At 38.9% G+C, this 14,427-nt stretch overlaps 1 protein-coding gene across 1 annotated transcript in view; it reads left to right on the top strand.

The window, feature by feature from the left end:
* Positions 1-14,427, top strand: part of LOC121504992 (mucin-3A-like) — a 60,142-nt gene that overhangs the window by 317 nt on the left and 45,398 nt on the right. The gene's annotated exons all lie outside the window — the stretch shown is intronic.

Here is a 14,427-nt window from a genome sequence, read left to right as displayed (position 1 = left end):
ACTAAAAATCTACCTCTTCAAAAAAGCTTTTGGCTGAACTCACTCATCTTGCTGTTCTCTTGTTTTTAACCCTGTAGCACTTTGAGATTTTCTTTAAATGTAAGGTGCGTTACAAATACAATTTATTATTATTATTATTATTAAACTGCAAATTTTGTTAATATCTGTTTTCACCTATGGACAAATGCTTGTAGGTTATAATTACAGTTTTCTTTTACAATTCAAAGGACTGTAAAGCCTTGACATGAACCTTGATTAAAAATAAACAGGATTTCCAGACATCAAAATTGAGGCTAGCTAAAACTGAGAGTGGCTTGTGAATAACTGAATGGTGATATTCACGTCTTGAACAATGATTATTAATCATTATAGTTATAGTCACTTGTAATGATATTTGGGGTTGGAGAGGTGATGCCAAGGTGCTGCTGTGTGGACGTAGCGTACGCATCAGATGGTGCCCACAGTTGATGGAGTAGGTGCTCAGGGGAGTGAAATGTCTGCTCAGGAGTTTTGAAAATTAGAGGGAACAATGCCTACAGGTCTTTTTTAAGGATTTATGGTAGTTCTGAACCTTTAGGACTGTAGCTGCATACTCTAGCAGTCATGTGGTTAATTGCGTGTGACTGGTCATCATAAAGCCAAACCTTCTTGTACTTCAGGTGAGATGTGTGTCTTTAGTTACACTGACAGAACTTTGGACCTGCTGCCTTTCCCTGGGCGTTGGATGTGATCACATTATCACAGTGACTCAGACTAAAGCAGAGTGTCACCAACTCTAAAACTAATCTAAAACTGAAGGAAGGGCGCTGACCTTTATGGGCAATAAGTTAATTGGTATTTAATATATATTTACAGCCCTTTTAGATCTGAGCAGCTTTACCTTGTTGTAGATTTATGTGAAAGGCCGTCCATAAGGACTGGAACCGGGGGCCGGTAGAGGTCTTTATTCATGCTGTAGTAAAATATAGCCTTTTAAAAATGTCAACCTCTTTGCTCAAATCAGAATTACCTTTTTATTGGTAGGGTTAGCAATGTAGATAGGAACACTGAACCACACCATTAGGAAAGTTAGACTTCATAGCTAAGCCATGATATGCACAAACATCAGGATACCAAGAAATAAATTAGAAGTAACAGAGACAACTGTAAAGGATAATGATTGAATGATCATGAAAAGAGGCAGGAAAGAGCAAAAGGCAAAAAAGAGGTTAAAAACTGGCCAGATAAATATATTCAACATCAGAGCCCAATAAACCTTTGGCATACTTTCTTGTTGATTGGTGAAAATGGGCCAAAAGGTGGCAAAAAATGGTTGAAAGTGGCAAAATTAGGTGTGAATAGAGTGGCAAAAGAGGTTAAAAGAGGCCAAAATAGTCAGAAAAAGGGTAAAAAAAAAAAAAATGGGGAAAAAAGGGGCTAGGATGAGCCAAAAAAGGGTTACATGGATTCAAAGTGCCAAAAAAGAAAAAGGGTTACAGTGTCAAAATGGGTTAAAAAGGCAAAAAATAGGCACAATGAGGGAAAAAGGCCTAAACTGACCAGGAATGTGGCGAAAAGGGGTAAAAATGTGGCAAAAATTTCTTAAAGAGACAAAAACAAAAGTCTGAAGTGGCAAAAAGTGGCAAGACTGGTGGTAGCGATAAAGATTTAGAACTGACGGACAGATACAGAACATTGATAGATGGTCAGTCAGATGGGTGGATGGTTTGACAGATGACAGATGATGAATGGATGGATGAGTGGATGGACAGACAGATGGTGGATGGATGGATGATAGATGGATGGATGGATGGATGGATGGATGATGGATGGACATACAGACAGATCGATGATGGATAGATGGATTATCAGTAGTTGCACAGATGGGCAGATGCACAAACAGATAAAGGGTGGGTGGATGGATGGAGGAAAGATGGTCAGAATGATGATGATGGATGGATGATGGATGTCAGATGGATGATGGATGGATGATGGATGGTCATACTGATGATGAATGGACAGAAGAACAGATGGATGATTGATGGTTAGTTGAGTGGATTGATTAATGGATGGACGGATGATTGATGGCTGGATGGATGGATGGATGGATGGATGATGGATGGATGGATGGATGGATGATGGATGGTCAGAGGGATGATGGATGGGTGGAAGGATATAAGGACGGATGGATACTTTATTCATTGCATGTCCCTCCCCCACTCTCTCCTCCCTGTTTCTGACTATATCCACTGTCCTCCTCCTTTAATGAAGGAATAAAAATGTCAAAAATATATCTTTAATAAGTTGTCAAAATGGGCAAAAAGGGGGAAAAATAGGTTTGAAATGCAGGCAGATATGGGCAGAAAATGTGGTGGAAAGCAATTGAAGAGTAGTGAATATGGGCCATAAAGTGACAAAAAGATGGGTTGAAAGTAGCAAGATATATTTAAAAAACAGAAAAAAAACCGGCAAATATTGGCATGAATCAGAATGTGGCCAAAAGGACAAAGAGAGACAAAAATGGTCAGGAAAAATGGTAAAAAAAAAAAAAAAAAAAAAAAAAAAAAGAGTTTTAAAATGGAAAAGAAAATGGGTTTAAAGTGGCAAAAACTGAGTTAAAGGAAATGGGGGACACTGGTGTAAATTGGTTGAAAAGTAGCATAAAAAATTGGCAAAAAAGTGGTTTAAAAGTAGTGAAAATGGATCAAAAAGTGGCAGACGATTAATTAAAAGTGGCAAAAAGGACAAAAAGAGCAAAAATGGGCACAAAAAGTGGCGAAAATTGATAACAAGTGGCAAATTTGGGCAAAAAGGCAAAAAAGCATCCAAATTTGTCAAATAAAAAAAAAAAAATGTGAAAACAGCAAAAAATGAGTATTTTTGTTAATAACTGGGATTTAAGAAGGCCTGCTTTCTTGGATTCATCTGAGAACAAGGCCAAAATGGGCAGTAAACCAAAGTCAGCAGATGAAATATTTTAAAAACAGGAGGAGCTCCTGAGCTATTTTTTACTGTTCATTAACACTGCTGATAGCTGCAGTGAACTTTGACTCTCCACAACTAAAAATCTGAACTGTAAGCATTACAGCGAGACATCAGTCTGAGGCGGACTCAACTATAAACTTTATCAAACTGAAAGTCATTAGGCTTTCCGTGGAAGTAGAAACCGAGTCTGCCTCCAAGACTCTGAATAGTAGATGATCCCAAAGGATCTACGTCCCATGCTGCTTTCAGGCTCAGTCCCTTTCTCTTACCCCTACCCCTAAATCCTAGTGCCCATGGCGTAGGCAGCTTACACATCTGGAAAGGAAGTATCAATGCTGAAAGTAGATAAAGGTTTTAGAGCAACATATGCTCCCAACCAGATGTCTCCTTCAGGGAAGGCCTTATTTCGGCCAGACAATGCGAGATCAGATACCACACCCATCACGGCAGCATGGCTTCACAATACAAGAGTCTGGGTCTTGAACTGGCCTGCCCGCAGTCCAGACCTTTTTACCAATAGAAAACATTTGGAGCATCTGAAAAGGAAATATCCAGCAGAGAAGACCCAGGACTGTTAAGCATTAAATCTGTTTATTCTGAGTGACTTTGAGATTCGTTTTCCTAATGATGCATCGTCTCCTCCAGTTGTAAACTCAGGTTTACAGAACACTGCAGAGCAATCTGTTGCAAGTAGTTCCACATGTTAACTGGTGAACCTCTGGTCTGAACTGGGCTGTAGAGTCTGTGAACTGGTGATTGTGCATCTTTAATTGAATGATCACACTTTGGATGAAAGTTTCAATTTCCTAGGAAAGAACTTCGGACCTGTTGCTGTCCTCTGGCTGTTTTGTTTTATAATATCCTCAGTGACTCAGGCCGTGGCTTACTATTACGTAGTTTTAATGGGAATATAAAAAACAAGGAAGAGCTTTCAGAAAACGTGCTCTTGAGCTAAGGTTGAAAGTTTAATATTGTGCTGATAAACCTTATCTCTGATGTTATCTCTAAAATTTCCCTCACCTGCCTGACAGAACATTCAGAGGGCGGCCGGCAGAGCTCATTCCTCTCCAGACTCATCAGAGACTTGTATTTATTTAATTTATTTTTGACAAATGTTCTGAAAGTTTGGACTCCATCACTGACACTCATCAGTGAGATTTAGAAAGCTGGAATGTAACGGGGTGATGGCACTGTCGTCAATTTTTGTGATTGTTACTTTTGCACTCATCTGCTCCTTTTCAGCTGCTAGACCTACACAAGGTAAGATTTAATCCTTCATTTAATCTCTCTATTACAGTTAAGAATGTACCAAATTATACATGAACAGTCTCGGACGTTGTAGCAGAAATTATGTAATACCAAAACGTGAGGGATGGGCAATAAATTATTCTACTAAAACTACAAATAATCAGGAATTCGTCAATTAAAATAATTAAAACACAAGATGATAAATTGATGGACTGAAGATTTGCTTTGCATTTTTTTTAACGTTGGAGAGTGAGCCTTTTTTCATCATTTTCTTCTAAAGATTTTGCATGGCTGAAACAGAACGGTTATGCCTCTCCTTTTTAATTTCATATTTTTATAAAATATATTTATTTTGCATTTCATGCCTTCATTAATAGAGGTAGGACAGCGGATAGAGTCAGGATGAGAAGGAAGGGAATGACACGTGAGAGAGCAGACAGGCTGAACTTGAACCCAGACTGTCTGTGTCAATGTTGTTATTATTAAAACTAATGAAATATCTAAAATTAAAATGAAAACCAATTAGAAACTGTATTGTGTGCTTACAAATCAAATCTTATCAAATAAAAGTAAGGGGCAGTCTATTTAAATGTATGTTTTAAAATGGGAAGACATTCCCTTAGTCCTGCCCTTCTGGGTCTGACCCCCTGAAAAGTATTCCATATCCCTATTACCAGAGTAGGTAAAGCAGGAAAAGGCTCCAGACTGCACATTTACATTCCTGTTTTGTCTTGATTTTATCTTTGGTGTTCTTTATAATCATTTGACCTGTTTAGATGAGTTTTGAATGTAAAAAAAAAAACAACAAAAATAAACTACGCACAGCTAAAATAAACTTAACCAAACTAGTCTAACCAAACCTACCCTTACCCGTCCAAGCCTAGCCTAGCCTTACCTTACTTAACTTAACAATGCCTAACCTTCACTAACCTACCTAATCTATCTGACCTAGCCGAGCCTAACCCAACCTAATCTAACACAACATAACCTAATTCAACTTTACCCAAGCTACTAAACCTAACCTAACCTAACCTAAACCAAACCCAACTTATATAACCTAACCGAACTTTACCTAAGTCACTAAACCTAACCTGAACCAAACCCAACCCAGCCTAACCTAACCTAACCAAACCTACCAAACTAACCAAACTTAACTTAACCTAACTATACAAAAACTACCTAACCTATCATAATCCTAAACCTAAGCTACTAAACCATACCTTACAAAACCAAATCTTACCTAATCTTACTGAGCCTAACCTCACAAACCAAACCTAGCCCAACCTTACTTAAACCGAGCTTACAAAGTTCAACCTAGTCTGACCTAACCTAACCCAACTTAACCAAATGTATTTAACTTAATCTTAAAAGCCTTGCTGAACTAAACCTAACTTAACTCAAGCAAACCTTCCATAGCCTAACCTAACCTAGCCTAACCAAACTAAACCAGACCAGATCAGACCAAACCTAACCTAACATAACTAAAGTTAACCAATACTGAGAAAACTAACACTGAACTAATAAAAGCTAAACTAAAACAAAGACCTTTGGAAAATAAAAACTAAACTCACACACCAGCAGTAAGAACTATTAAAACTTAAATTAAAATAAAAACGTTGAATGAAGTTTTAAAAATTATTTGAATAATAAAGCACTTTTTAAACCTTAGTCCATGTACATGTTGTACAGCCTAACCATGGCCAGGGTTTGAATTACTCAGGTCCAAAAACTGAATTTAAATACATCTTTAAAAATAATATTCCTGATCTAAATAAGTGCATTTTTAAATGTTTTGATGTGAGCTTTTCTTTAAGCACATTTGGAACTCTACAGTTACATTTTATAAGAGTAAACCAGGCTTCTCTGCACGTTTACATTCAGTCCAAAATACCACTGCTCGTCTTTTATTAGGTACTTAAAAATATGGACATAGCCCCCTCATTTGACCTCCTTCCACCAGCTCCTCATTCGTTTAAGAATTCATTTTAACATTTTAATATTTTTGCTATCTGATGCCAGGTCATTTGTGACCTTTAACAAGTTTATGAATATCAGGAAATATGTTGTGAAATCTTCGGGTTCAACGCATGAGTGCAGAAAATTTGATGAACCATTTGAAGTTAGTCACAGGGGAGTTTCAAGGAAAAAAAATATATATATATATATATATATATATATATATTAACTGTTTGCAGTGAATTGATAACTGTTAGAAGAGGAGTGAGTCATGCTCTTAGCCTCATACGATTGCTGCAGGAAAGTCAAGATTACACCTCGGATGAAATACTGAAGTTCTGACCACAATAGTTGGTTCAACCATGGAACTAACCGCTCAGACATCTGCACCCCTCAGTTATGACTGTTTGCTGTTCAGATATTAAAGATATTAAAATTAATGAGTGTGGAGTTTGCTCATTCACATCTTACATTTTGTAAATACAGGGCCGGTTCTAGGATCAGACTTTTAGGGGGTCATCTAATTGTGGCATTCAGAGTTCCTTACAACTTTGCAGTCCTCCTGCTTAACCATCCATTTCATCAGGAAAAGAAATATTTTCCACCTAACTTTACTCGTCTATGAGCCTTTTGTGGCATTATATAAAGTTTGAACGTTGTGTTCTCTTACTACTTCTACTGTAAGTTACAAGCCCTTAAACCAACACTCAATTCGCATGTTAGTTAAGTTAAAGGGCCTAAAATAAATACTGTCTAACCAAATAACTAAAATTACATTTGCATTTACAAAGGCAAAAATGTGCAGAAAGAAGTTTAAAGCACTGAAAATTTCCCTCCTATTTTGTTCTTAATCTTGATCAGTAACCTCCTAAAGGAAAACACGAGAATTTTATTATTTTATAGTCAATTTTTACAGTCAATTTTAATCTAAGAATTCTGACTTTGATCTCAAAATTCTGACCATGATCTCTGAATTTTGACTGTTATCTTAGAAATCTACCTTAAATCTAATTCTGCCTTAACCTTGCAAAGTAGATGGGCACGCCTGTTTCCTTGTTTCTCACTGGCGAATCCATCTTGCAAAGCTCCTATCCGAACCATTTGGGCCCGGTTAGAAAGTGACAGGACCGATCAGCGATGAGGGGCAGTACTTTCAGGTGCAGCAGAGTCGTGACGTAATCAAGCAGCAGCAAGAGCTGGTGCAGTTATGGAGGAAGAGATTAGCATGGATGCTGCTTAAAGGTAGACAATGCGATTTTTTTTCCACTAGGTGTTGAAGGAGAGCAAAGCCTTGAAAATGTAAACATAGAGGAGTTTTTGACACACCTCCGCCACTTTGAAGCTTCCCCCTTTAGCCTCTGTTGATCCTGAACACCAATCATATACAAGTTTATATGTAACGTTCAAGACAACCTTTACTGCTAATATCTTTTTTAGCTGCAGTAAACCATTTCACGAGCTCCTCTTATCCTGGCCGGTTATGTTATAGCATCAATTAAACATGAAAACATCAGCTTCAAACAAGACTTGGGTGATCTGAGATAAACATATTTGAGAAACTACCTGATTTGAGTCGAGCTACCTCCGTCTGCAGCCTCCATTTATTAGCAGCAGGCTAACATTAGCACACCTAGCTTCCATTCATTTTTACCCCACATTTATCTCAGCCGCTCTATCACACTCAGCTTAAATGTCCAACCATAAGAATAGTGCTGTGTCAATAAATCAACACTGGACAAATGTTGAGACAATGCGCATAATGAATGAAAAGATGTAGCCTACTTAGGCATCCACGAGAAGCAAAGCCAGTTCTGAGTCATGTGAGAGCTTTTTAGCGTCGCGTAGGGCTCGCAACCAAGGAAATGCACGTCCGATATTAACTCTAGTTTTTCCTCTCACTTTGTCAGAGGGTTTCCTAGACAAATGTTGAGACTTTTTAGGTGGAGGGGAAGCCGGTGGCAGGCCTTCGGTCGGCCACTTTGGACTGGAGTCTGCCATTTACACTCCTCTCTGCTGTTTGGGTGAAACATTTACCTGCAGCAGCACTGCTGCCCCTGGGGGCGCATCTAGGAGGAGAGGGGCGTGTGCCAGAGGAGAAGGTTACCACCCCAATCCGGTCTGGGACAGAGTTATAAACATCCCATATAAACAAAACTACAGGGTACCTAAGTTTTAATTCAGTGTGTTGATACTGTACTCCGAAAAACATTTACATAGCATATGTTTGATTTTTATTAAATTTAAGTATAAAATGTCGGATATTCTACCTTTAAGCGCCAGTTTTATCAGAACTTGACAACATTTCTTTGTTAAAAGAAGAGCAAAGAACAGCCGTGAGTTGTTTTCTTTAAAAAAAACACAAAAGTCGAGTACTTACATGTCTATAGTCGCCATGTTTCGCGTTATTCCTCAGTAGCTGCGCACGTGCAGCTTGATAGCAGCTACATCACATGTTCTGTTGCTCTGATTGGCCTGTAGAGATGTGATGGACAGAACCTTCACCCAATCACACTCCCAGTTTTTTTCAAAGCCTATGCCTTTTCTCAAACATTTTCTATTGAAACACATCCATCTGGCTTGTCAGGTTAATTCTTTCTTTGATCTCACATAAATCATGATCTCAGAACTCTGACTTTGATCTCAAAATTCTGACTGTAATCTCAAAATCCTGACTTTGATCTCAGATTTATCACCGTGACCTCAGAACTCTGATTTTAATCTCAGGATTCCGACTTTAATGTCAGAAATCTGACTTTGATCCCAGAATTTAAACATTGACCTCAAAACTCTGACTTTCATCTCAGAATTCCATCTTCATTCTAAGAATTCTGACTTTGAACTCAGAATTCTGACACTGATCCTAAAATCTGACTTTAAGAATTCTGATCTTTTTTTTTTTAATATTTATTTTTGGGCATTTTTGTGCCATCACTAGACAGGGGAGGACAGTGGACAGAGTCGGAAACAGGGTCAAGAGCGGGGGGAGAGACACTCGGCAAAGGGCCACAGGCCGGACCCGAACCCGGGCGCCCCGGGGAGCGCCCCCAACCACTAGGCCACCTGCTCACCTAAGAATTCTGATCTTGATCTAAGACCTCTGATTTTTGTCTCAAAATTATGACTGTCATCTCAGAATTCCAACTTTGATCTTAGAGTTTTGATTTTGATCTTAGAAATATGACTTTGATCTTAGAAATATGACTTTGATCTTAGAAATATGACTTTGATCTCAGAGTTCTGGCATTGATCCTAAAATCCTGACTTTAATCTAAGAATTCTGATCTTGATCAAAGACTTCTGACTGTTATCTCAGGAATGAGAAAAACATTGGATAAAAAAAATGAGAAACTTCAGTGGCCCTATTCTTTTTACCCAGTTGCACCACTGTCTGTTTTGACAAAATATCTGATGGATAGTTGGTTTAGTTTTCATTAAGGAGACCTAAATGTTTGTGCTAAACAGCTGAACATCCAAAATCCAGGATTTTTCTCCATAATGGGCAAAACATAAGCGGAGATTGTCAAAGAGCTTTCAAAGGGTGTCAGTATTTTTATCATTAAAAGAAGTGATAGTGTATTATCTTGAGTGTTTACACCAGTTTCAAAATATGGCTGATGTAAGTGTTAAAGGAAAACGAATTTGAAATAGGTGCCAAAATTAACACTTTGTATGAAACTTCTCTGTGTTGTTTTGCATTACAATCACTATTACAATATAAAACTACTATAAAATAATTGTGCGGCTCAGTGCCATTGAAGGTTTCCTATAAAATGATGGGTCAGTGCCAGGAATTAAAGTGATAAAGTGAGACATCCCAGACATCTTTCAAGGACAATCGTTGAATCTGCATTGTTTAGCTGGGCGCATTACCAGGGAGTAAAGAACAGATAAATGTTGGGTACATTAACAACTGTAGATCTGCAGCACGAAATCAATTCATGTTGGGATTAATGATTAAAACCAAGTCATAACCCTTGAAGTATCAGATGGCTCTCAACGTGGTTTGTTGGAGTCCCAAAGCCTTAGAAATGTCTTTGTAACCTCTCCAGACTGATAGATGTCAGTGACTTTGTTTCTCATCTGTTGTTGAATTTCTCTAGATGGTGCCATGATGTGCTGCTTTTTGTGATCTTTTAGCCTCTCCAGTTTGTCAGACTGATTCTATTTAAGGGATTTCTGGATTCAACAGGTCTGACAGTAATCAGGCCTGGGGGTAGATAGACAAACTGAACTGAGCTTTACAAAAAATGTAGTTAATCACAGCCAGCAGTTGATTATGATGTTTTGCCACCTTATTCCAGGATATAGTCATGGCTAGCTGCTGATTTTGATGTTAATGCCATTGCCACCTAGGATTTAGCCACTGTCAGCAGTTTATTGTGATAATTTGGTCACTTTATAACTTATCCACTGCCTATCAGAACTGAGCTTTTATAACGGTTGGGGCATTCCCTCCCAGGATTTCAACACCAGTAGTTTATGATGATTCTGTAAAAAACTGATCTGAAAATAATGTCTGAACTTTTATTTATTTGCCCCAACCTGAGCAGGATCCTCAAGTCTCCTATAATCTGGACTATCTTTCATTCTAGGGTGTCTGAACAGTCCATAAACAGTTGTCCAGTCTCAGAATATTTGCTCTTATCCAGCAGATGTTTCTGATGAGGAGTAACAGACATGTCAGAGGATAATGTCCTTTGAGCTGTGGCTGTTGTTGCTGATATCTGAGTTGTTGTGGCATTTATGGCGTTGGTGTGACTGTCGCAATGTCACCATGTCATTGACTTTAACTCGTGTTAATATTTGACCTCAGACCCTTAGCGTCTGAGCTAGAAGCTTTAATGCTGCTGTGAGAGTCTGACTACATGATGTTTGCAGTTATCACCTTGTTGTTCTTGTGAATCAGAGGTTCCCTAACAGCGAGGAAACTCCAGGCATAACCATACGTTATTACATAAGTACAACATCTTCATACACACATCATTACAGGCTTGTTATAATTGGAGGCGATCTCAATGCAGAGAGATATCAAGATGTGATTCTGCAACCACTGGCAATCCCATATCTCCACACTGGGACTGAACTCTATCTTCTAAGGCGACAATTAGGGCTGGGTATTGCGAAGAACCTCACGATTCAATTCGATTTCGATTCTTTAGGTTGTGATTCAATTCGATATCGATTCGATATTGATTTAAATGCTTTGATGTTGATTCAGTAAGAAGTAGAAATATACAAATGACCTGTTGACAATTTTTGATAATTATTTTCATGCCCATGTGAACATATGTTGTAGGTCATCTCACATTTTTTAGCAATAGAACATCTGAAAATAAAAATTTGCACAATAATAACTTATTTGTGTGTAAGGAGTACAAAAGTAAAAAACATGACAGTTCTGTATAAACACTGAAAAAGTGAAGTGCATGTCAACTTTACTAATATTTCTTTCCTCTTGGAAATTGTGATAAACCTCACATAACATGGTTATGGTTGGTTGTTGTTTGGTTGAGTGTTGCCTCCGTCCATACAATGCGAATCACATGCACAGTGACCCCCACTGGCCAGGAGGTGAATCGATTCAGAGGATTTGCTGAATCGATATTAAATTGAGGGGGGAAATATTGCGATGCATCGATTAATTGATATTTTTGCCCACCCCTAGTGACAATGCTCACCCCCACAGAGTGGGGTTTATCAGAGACAACCTTGTGAGATCAGCTTGGGCGTGCCGTTCGTGCCAAAGCGACCAACACAACCACATTGGCTGACTTGCGACAAATGCTGGTTGAAGAATGGGATGCCATCCCACAGCAGTGTGTGACCAGGCTGGTAAACAGCATGAGGAGGAGGAGCCAGGCTGTTGTGGCTGTGTATGGTTCTTCCATGTGCTACTGAGGCTCCTGTTTGTTAAATGAATACATTGTTAAATTGCCAATATGGCTTGTTTGTTCAAACTTCAATCATCCAATCTACCAAACACCCAACAAGAGTCAATAGCAGAATCAGCTGTTAGGCATTGGCAGAGAAGATTTGGCACATTTATCATGGGTGCAACCCACATACTCAGCTCTGCTGCTCATCCCACAAATGCATGTTCCTTACAAATGAGGCATCATTTAAAAGGGTAATAAACAGGCTTTCCAACAGTATAAGATTTATTGCCAAGAAGCATTGTTATAACAAAGAAATAATCTACCAAACACAAATTTTCTTACTTTTTGTGCTAAGTTTATTATTTTACAGCAGTTTTTGGGAAACAGACATTTTTTTTAATTCTGAAAAATGACAGATGGACCTAACATCGTAATTTAAAGTGACTTATACCAAGGCCATTTACGACAAGAAGGCCAAAGACATGGTTAAAATGATGAGCAGGGTTTCAACCTGAGTAAAGTCAGTGCTATCTGACTGACAAAGCAGTGCCAAGGCAGTCATTTTAAGATCTACTTGAATACTGAACTATCTGATGACAAAAAATCTTATCTGTTATTGCACTACATCAAAGAGGCTATCTAATAAGTCAGATGAAAAGCTGGAGCTGGAGCCAGGATGGCAGCAGAATCTGACAAATAAAATTAGCCAAAAGGATTCTGGACCTGGATGAGGGAAACTAAGAACACAGCTTTGAAAAGTAGAGTCAGATGTATATCTGACTGTGTCCCATGTCCCATATATGGAGGCTGAGTGTCAAATCAGAACGGTGCAGGTTCAGGTCAGGCCTGTGGCGTCTCTGTCACAGGTAATTCCCTGCTCATTCTCCTTAATTTAGGACTTAATTAACGGTCCTGTATGTTCTGAAAAAGAGAAAAATACATAGGAACAATATTATGATTGTTCACCTTGGGTCCAAGATTAGTGAGTTGACTTGAAAAAAGAAATGGCTGCAACTTTTGGAGCCCAGGCAGAATTCTTGAATATACGAACATCTGGGTGTCTTGCCAAATGCTAAAACATTCAGATTAAATGAGAAGGACACTGATGATTAGGGAATATAAATCTGAACATAGGTTGATAAAAATCTCTAACACTGTTGTCAACAGAGCTATCACATGAATCAGTGGATGTCATACACAAAAGTGATCAACAAGGACAACCTAAGGCAACGAGCATACCAATAGAAGACATCACCAGTACGAAGGATAAAACAACTGATGCAACAGAAAAAAACAAAACAAGAAAAGTAGGAACAACTGATGCCACAACTGAAGCAACAACAGTGGCAAAATATTATATCACAAGTGTTGGAACAACTGAGGGAACAACAGAGGAAACAAAGGAAGCAACCACAGAGGCAACAACTGATATCACAACTGACGCAACAACTGAATCAACAACAGAAGCAACAACTGATGTCACAACTGTTGCAACAACTGAAGCAACCACTGAGGCAACAACTGATGTCCCAACTCTTGCAACAACTGAAGCAACCACAGAGGAAATCACTGAAGCAATCACTGAGGCAACAACTGATGTCACAACTCTTGCAACAACTGAAGCAACCATAGAGGCAACAACTGAAGGAACCACTGAGGCAACAACTGATATCACAACTGTTGCAACAACTGAAGCAACAACAGAGGCAACAACTGAAGCAACCACTGAGGCAACAACTGATGTAACAACTGTTGCAACAACTGAAGCAACCACAGAGGCAACAACTGATGTCACAACTGTTGCAACAACTGAAGCAACCACAGAGGCAACAACTGATGTCACAACTGTTGCAACAACTGAAGCAACCACAGAGGCAACAACTGATGTCACAACTGTTGCAACAACTGAAGCAACCACAGGGGCAACAACTGAAGCAACCACAGAGGCAACAACTGATGTCACAACTGTTGCAACAACTGAAGCAACCACAGAGGCAACAACTGATGTCACAACTGTTGCAACAACTGAAGCAACCACAGAGGCAACAACTGAATCAAGCACTGTTGCAACAACTGATGTCACAACTGGTGCAACAACTGAAGCAACCACAGAGGCGAACACTGATGTAACAACTGTTGCAAGAACCACAGTGGCCACAACTGAGGCAACCACAGAGGCAACAACTGATGTCACAACTGTTGCAACAACTGAAGCAACCACAGAGACAACAACTGAAGCCACCACTGAGGCAACAACTGAAGCAAGCACTGAGGCAACAACTGATGTCACAACTGTTGCAACAACTGAAGCAACCACAGAGGAAACAACTGATGTCACAACTGAGGCAACAACTGAAGCAACCACAGAGGCAACAACTTATGT

The sequence above is a fragment of the Cheilinus undulatus genome, linkage group 22 (assembly GCF_018320785.1).
Source record: "Cheilinus undulatus linkage group 22, ASM1832078v1, whole genome shotgun sequence".
Taxonomy (NCBI): Eukaryota; Metazoa; Chordata; class Actinopteri; order Labriformes; family Labridae; genus Cheilinus; species Cheilinus undulatus.
The sequence above is the reverse complement of the archived record's forward strand: the minus strand, read 5'-3'. Positions and strand labels throughout refer to the sequence as shown.